This window comes from Tinamus guttatus, unplaced genomic scaffold (assembly GCF_059628265.1).
Source record: "Tinamus guttatus ecotype Peru unplaced genomic scaffold, ASM5962826v1 Tinamus_guttatus_pri_ptg000287l, whole genome shotgun sequence".
Taxonomy (NCBI): Eukaryota; Metazoa; Chordata; class Aves; order Tinamiformes; family Tinamidae; genus Tinamus; species Tinamus guttatus.
In genome coordinates, this window is record NW_028288821.1 from 671885 (window position 1) to 679874 (window position 7990).

Genomic DNA, 7990 nt, shown 5'->3' on the forward strand with positions numbered 1-7990 from the left:
CTCTTTCCTGAAGATCAAAGACGATCTAATGACAACTGTAATGAGTTTCCCATAGAGATCGACCTGCAGGTTTTAATATTTTACCAATTGAAAACAGTCGGTCTCCTTAGAGGAGAACAGAAGGGAGGCACAGAGGAGAAAGAGGCTTTCTGACGACTGTCAGCAGTCCAGCAATGCTCAAACGATCTGTTGAAATATCACTTTGTGACACCTGGCCGCATTGGGCAGAGCTGTAATAAGCGAACTTGCTTGTCCTTTGAAATCTTTAGATTTTTTCTTTCTTTATGAGAGAGAAAATAATGAGGCTGCTGTTAGCATATGGAGCTTTTACACCAGGGTGTGGAAGATGCAGGGGGCAAAAATTTTCAAGTGCCCGTCTCAGTACTTGATCAAGTATTTTTCAATATAGTCTCAGTAGTCTTTTCTGGGGTTTCAGTCTGAGAAATGCATTCAGCGTGGCTGGGCAAGGTCTTACCATAGACTTCAATCACCAGCTGGTCTTTTGGGGAATATTGTCTTTCTGGTCAGATAGTGGATGAAGATGGCCCTGTACAGCATAAGACATGCGTTATTATTTTAACACAAAGCCACCATGCTCCATGGCTTGGAGCATGGTGGCTTTGGTGGCGCCATGGGTGGTGGGGAGATGTATGTACCTTGTGGGGAGGAGAGAAGGTTGATGCTGGTGTCATGAATCACTGCTGGGCTGGCAGCGTTGGCCCTGGTAGGGGGTTAGTGCAGTCTAGGCACATGGGACCAGTGCTGTGTTACCCAGCGTGCAGAACGTGATGCTGCACACAACAAGTTGCAGCTGTCTGAGCGGACAGAAGTCTGCTTGCTGCCACCAGGAAGTCTCCACAGTTAAAATAGATTTGAACTGTGTGCTCACTCGTCTCCCTCGAGCCACGGTGTGGAAGGCAACTTGCTAGAAATCATCCTCTGGTCCTTCTCTCATGTGTGCAACTCCTCAATTAGGCAAAACTCTAGCCCAAAGACTTTCCCCCTTCCCTTTCTTAGCATGGCTTCTCCTATGGTCTCCTGAGGAAAGGCAATTTGTTAAGAGACGTACAGAAATATGAAGAGGTCCCTTTCTTCTGCTCATGAGTAAGCCTCCTGCAGTGCTGTGGTGACTGAAATCCTCTGCAAATCAGACTCCTTAACATTGTCATTAATGTCTCTGGCATAGTTGGGAGGAATGAAGGATGAGCTCTAGCTGAGCATTAATCTCAGATTAGTCTGGTTTAGGAAAAAAAAAAAGACTATTGCATAATTTCTGAAAACCAGGGAGAGAGAGAAACCTATTCATTTAGATGTAAATCACTTTAAAGTGCTGCTCTGGGGGCTGAAATTTAGTTGATGTTAAATTTGTCAGCCTAAAAAAAGAGAGAGAGATCACAGGACTGTTTTCAGAGCTCTTTTATAATCCTATATATTTAGAACGAGGCAAAATCCTACCTTGTGGTAGTACTACAGATTCCTCTGAAGGAAGAGGAGGGAATATTTGCCTTCCAGTGCTTGCTTTGAACTTCTGAGCTTATTAGAGCCCTGAATCAATATTCAGTGCAATTTCATTACCAGCTGAGTGAATTTGGACTTTTCATTCAAAATGATTATTTCCCTCCCTCTAGCTGTCAGAGAGACTCTTAAATACCCTTTTGCTCCAGACTGATCAAAATATTACCAGATCCTTAAGTCTGGACATGCTACTCAGCACCAGATTCATTAATCTTTTGGGTTTCTGACAGATCCTAACTAAAAGTAGCCATGTGTCAATTTTTTTCTTCAGTGATCAACACACAACGGTGATAGGAGCTGCAAGGAATAACACCACGTATTGAGTTATGTGCTGTGAATGTATAATTGAAACAGATAAAATAGCAGGGAAATAAAATATGAAACTGTAAGCTGACATAATTCATTATAATGTTTGAGGAGTATTTAACACTTAATTTTCTTAATGATAATGAATGTTTGTTCTGAATATTTCTAATAGATACTCATGGAGGATTTGGAATTTAGCATTTTTATAGCCAAGGCTGAAATTAATTTGCATGAAGTTTCTCCAGCAAAAAATAGATTTCGTTAATACTCCTGGCACAAATGCTCCCAATTCTTTAGAAATTTATATGGTTACCAAGAAAAATTGTATGTATTATGAGACAAGTCTAATAGATCATACAGTTAGTCACTTAAACCTGCAGGAAACACATTTATTATGATTTAATCCATATTATTAAGCACTCAAGGGGAATATGTTATTAAGGCATAAATCATTTTTGCTGATGATGTCTATAAAACAGTGAGTTTTGACTGTGATCTCCCAATCTTTGTTGCATGGAAAGGTGGAGAAACCATTTCCAGATATGCTGGAATTCAAAGCAGATCTCTTAGGAGGAGGCTGTGGGGTCGGTCCTTGCTCCGAGCACCATGAGGGCTCATGTGGGTGGGTGTTTCTCAGCCTGCAGGAGCACTTGGCCATAAAGCAGCACGTGGGACCAGCACCACGGCCTGCCCAGTGCAGGGAACGGGCTGTGGAGCAGCCTGGTGGCTGCAGGTCATCGTGTAGGAGCCTGCAGGCAGGCCCTGGCTGCTGTGGGAGTGAAGTGCATTCGTGATGAAGATGGTCTTAGAAGATGTTCTTTGTGTGTGTTTATCCTTCTTTTTTTTTTTTTTTTTGAATGCACTAAGTATTTTTAAATTGCCTTCAGACAGGCATTTGAGCCAGCTGTGGTCCAGACCACATCTCGTTCATTCTACTGGGCAAAAAGCAGAAATCTTCAGGCAGGACAAGACAGTGAGTATTTTGTGGCTGGTCCATCCTGCAGGATGGAGATTAGCAGGTACATCATGCCATTCAAACAGTACCCTGAGTAATATTCAAATTCTGTCCATTAGGCTTTTTATGCAAGTCATTTCTCTCATGGCAGTTAGATTTCATTCTTGTTTGTTTTACTAAATTATGAGTTCAATTCTCCTTTACACTAAAGTATTTTTGCCTTTGGCAACATATCGGGGCTACAAAATGTTCTTAAGTGCTCTTAATATTGTCAGGTGGCATGAAGTATCTTGATTCGAGTGAGAAGGTCCTTTGTTGGTGCAGCTAGTCTGCAGAAGGTCTCTGCTGAAGTAAATGTTTCAGTGCTGCGGTATCCGCAAAATAAATATCTAGTGTGATCACCAGACTGTGGCTGTAATTCACATTTAATTCTCCCACATCCAGGGAATGGGAGACGGAGACTGAAAAGACTATTAGGTTATCTGCAGTCTTTCATCTGGGATCTTTTCATTGCCTAATAGTAGGATTAAAATCAGCCTGTTATTCCTCCTCTATATGCATTTCCTAGGGCCTTATTAAATCTTCTATTAGATAATTTTGAATAGGAAGGTTAGAAATTGTTCCCCCTCCCACCTTAAAAAAAAAAAAAGAGCTTATTCAGAGTTACGGAGTACAAAGCTATGTAACATAAAAAATAGATGCAGAGTTCTGTGTTGGTCTGGTTTCAGATCCAAAGCTGTGCTTACAGTCTTGCAGCTTTCAGAAGAAACACTGGGTTAAGCCCAGTAGGGATGTAATATATTGACATCAGTGGCGTGGGTATAACCGAGATGAATTTGATTCTGCTCCTCATGCCACTAACTTCTTCAGTCTATATTTCACTTGAGAAACTTGATTTGGTGTCAGAGAGTTGCATGTGGTAAAGGGTCCTGGCATTTTATTGCTCCTGCCTAGCTGATATTGCTGATGTTTTGAGGGTTGCTGTAAAGCATGAAAGCAAGGCATGCATCTGTAAATGTTACTCAACTTCTTTAAAATTATAAAAGGAGTGTGATCCTTTTGCATTTTCTGCTCTGATGGCAGAAAAGATGTTCACCAATCACCTACTAATTCTGCTAATTGAAAACAGTGAACAGATTCCTATCAGCCAGATGAAATCTAACAGGCAAATTTACCACTCGTTCTTACAGTTGTGCAATTCAATAAGGAAAAAATAAAAGGAGGAAACACATCCCCCTTTTTTTTTTTTTTTTTTTTTTCTTTTGAGCTGATATGGGGCTATCAGTTGGAGCTGGCCAAAAGGCAAACTTTCCATATTGTAAAACAACTTGTTTTTTTTTTTAATTTTATCTTGTGTCAGTTTGAATCAGACAGCTACCAAATATTTTGACACTTCTTGTGATCTGGATATCTTGGCAAAACATCATTTTGGAAATGCTGAAATCTGTCATTGTGAATATACTCCCCTAGGCTTACATTGCTTCTGGGCAAAACGCATTTATATTTTTTTCCCGTATCACCACTGCTGACAGCGGGCAGGAAACGGCAGGACTCGCTGGGGCTCTGGTGATCTGGGTTCCTTCTGTGCAGAGGGCTCCGAGCCGACGGTCCCCCAGTGTCCTGTGCTGAGGCAGGGCCACTGTGGCTGTCCCCTCGCCTGATCAACGCAGGCTGCTGCTCTGCCCGGCTCCGATCCTGCCCCGATGGGTGGGCAGCAGCCCTGGCTCCCTGAGCAGGCCCAGTCCCCTGGCTGTCACTGTGGCTTGCCGGGGTTTCTGTGCCATGGCTTGTTCTACCGCAGCAGCAAGCACCTGACTTGCAGCCTGCCTTTAATCACTGCGTCTTGAAAGTCAGTCAAACCTCAGTTTATTTCAAAATGTATTTTGACTTCACTGAGCGGAGTGTTTTTTTTTTTTTTAACGAAATTGCTTTCTGCTGGAATTTTCAGTTTACTTCATTGAATGTCATTTGTGGGATTAGTGCGGCTTTCAAACCTGCTCTGGTTTTGGGATATTTGTTCCCTGAGGACCTGGTTCCATGAAATCCATTCTCATCTCAGGCTCTGCCTTGGCTTCTCTTTCTCTGCTTTGTGCTATTTGCCCAAATTCTTCCACTGACATTTTAGGCTTCTTTGAGAAATAAGAGTTGTGGTACACACGGTTCTGCTTTTATTAATGTAGGTGGTACCCTGACCTCCAAAGGTGACCCACCAGTTTTGATGTCCATGACATTAGCATCTCTATTTGTGTCCTTTCAAATCTGTAGTCTGGCACATTTTGCAGCTACAGGTGAAGGGAAGGTCAGAAGGTTGCCCTGCAGTTGTGACTGAAGCATCTGAGCAGACAGGTGCTGTGCTTCACCTGACAGGTTCAAGAGAGAGGTAGTTACTCCTTACTTCCCTGACGTGCCTGCACACTTTATTTAAAAAAAAAAAAAAAAAAAGCCCACAACCAAACAACAAAAACACTCTAAAAACATCATAAAGTGATGCTTGGTTAGTTTCAGCTCATGCAATGTTGATTATGTTGGTCAGTGTTTTGGGATCTAAAAATTATGATCTTCAATCTTTAATGAGGGACATCCCTGACAATGACAAAAAGCAGAGAAACTGTTCACAAGGACAGAGGAGGGTTGCTTTAAATTCTCATAAGTTGCTGAAGGATCCTGGTGCCAGCCTTAACTTATACTCCCCATGCCCAGATGCCACCAGGCACCTCAAATCCCTGGCTTGTAGTGTATGCAAAAGTCACTAACTCTTCATTAAATAAGAATATACAACCAAAAGGAAGTTTTAACATATTTTCATGCTTTTCTTTTTAATTCTTTATGTGTTAGACAAAGTGGCCTGTCTCTTAGCTACAGTCACTGTTCATGCATTGTAAATTGTGTTGGTCTCCTCCCAGGAGGAGACACTGTGATCTTGATGTTTCAGTCAGTACTTCAGATAGAAATTGATGCTGCTGACTTAAAGCATGAAACCAAAATATTCACTATACTATGGCATCTCACTAGCAGTTTTGCGAAAGATGACATAGTATGTAATGTGAAAGATATGGAATGGGAAATTGAATTTTCCAAATAAAAAAAGAGGGGATGGTTATTTTTTTGCTAATCTGCTTAAGTCAGTAATTATGTCAAAATTGAAATTACTTAAAAAGGATTTGACTAAAGTAGTCTTTTCCAATGAAAACCTTCCAAAAACTTTCAGTACTGAGTATTTCTTGGAAGTTACATTGCTGCACAGGGCAGTGGAGAGTCACCAGAAGATGGATCATGTCACTCTGTTTCCTCTCTAGCTGCTACTCTGCCTGAGGCTGCTGGGGTGCAAGGTTAGTATGTGCAAGAGCTTGTTGGCCGGAGCTCTCTGTAGGAAAACCTGCAGTTTGGGAGAGTGGGAAAGACACCAGAAATGGCAAGGTTTCCCTCTGCCTCCTGTGGAATAAGCATCCTTGCTGTAGGACATGCCAGTTTGCAGCATGGAGATTTTGCTGCAGCTCCTGCTATGCAGGTGTTTGAAAATAGCTCTATTTTTAAAGTAGCTTATCATGCATGTATCATGCATGCATTGGTAAACAGGGATGCAAAGCAGTGGGCTGTGATTAATAAGCCACAAGAAGAGTGTTTAGATATTTTAAGATTGTTTTTGGTTGAAATTAAGGCATGAGATAACTCATCTTTTAGAGAAAATACTTTAAAGTAAAAGTACAAAATCAGAAGGACTTATTGTATCCATCTTTTTATATTGAATAAGCTGCATATAATGAAACAATACTGTGATGAATAAGGTATCCAAAATGGTACAGAAAATGAATGTAAAAAAATGGTAGCAGTGTGAAATGATATGAAATAGAATGAAACTATTATGGTATAAAAATCAATGGAGGGTAACATTTACACAAAGAAATATTGCACCTGGGCTGATGTTGCCTCTTTGCATTTTGATGCATCCTGTTAAACCTGTTAGCTAAAGTTAGCACAAGCTAAAGTGTGTTTTTATAATTGATATCTCTGTGTTTGATATTTGGGATTCCTGTGTTCCATCCAAAAGCCTCAGATTCTATCCCAATCTGTGAGCTCTTTTATTCCCTTCCCACTGTGTTGCACTTAATTGAGGGGGAAGCTGAACTGTGTAGAGGTTTAATCAGTGTTGGTAATAGATTAAAGCAACTGATTAATCTACCCAGGGCCTGTTCGGCTCACATCAAAATTGTGAGGTATTTTTCGCCTCTGGGTTTTGGGGATTGCAGTTGCCAATTTGTGTGTCTGTGGGTTGGGACGCCACTTCACAGCAGCTGGTCCCTGTTTGGTTTCCCGGGGACTGCTCTTCTGTGGACCTGGATCACTCTGTGAAGCTGCTGTCCCCTGGATCCGATAGCGGTGAGGCCGCTGCTGGGCTGGGGGCTGCGGCTCACCTGGGAAGCATGTGCCTAGTCACAGCTCACACAGGCACCTTTCACAGTGGGAGACTATTTGCTGGATTTGTCAGTCTGGGATATTTTGTGACCACAAATCCTCTTTCAAGTTCTCAAACAAACAAAAATACTCCTAGGACTGAGAGAGGCAAATCGCAGAAATAAATTACCCAGATTTAGACATTTTTTTAAACTGACACTAAACATTTTTTAAAATGACACAAGCTTTAGAGAGAGAGAGAAAGGAGGTGCCTGGTTTTGAAGAAATTTAGTCTTAAGGGTCTCTGATAACAGACTTGGGCTCAGCCAGGCATGGCCCCTGCCTTCCCAGCAACTTCACGGGTGCCAGGCACCGTGTTGGTTCTCTCCCTTCTGCACCTGGCTGGGAGCTTCACCTCTTCCTCCTCCTCTACGCAATTCTGCTCCTGCTCTGCTTGGTAACTGAGGGAAGGCCTTTTCTTATAGCTTGCCACTGTATAAAGCCTTTTGCCAAAGACTGGACCCTACCCAGCAGCAAGTGGTCCCTTTATGAACGATGACTTCCCAAGCTGGAGCAGGTGGCAGTAACAGGCCTCATTCTGGTTGCTTCTGTTGGCCTGCAAGTCAGTCAGGTGGGTCCACTGTGTCCTGCTTGCTGTGCCTCATGCAATGACAGGGTTGTTCGGCGCGGTGAGATAGATGGCACCTCAAGTTTCTGCTTTTAACTGAACCTTTTTTCTTTTGATTCTTAATATATTCTTAATTGGCATGCTTGGCGTTAATTAAAATGTTGCACTTTTAGGACTGTATATAAGACACTAAT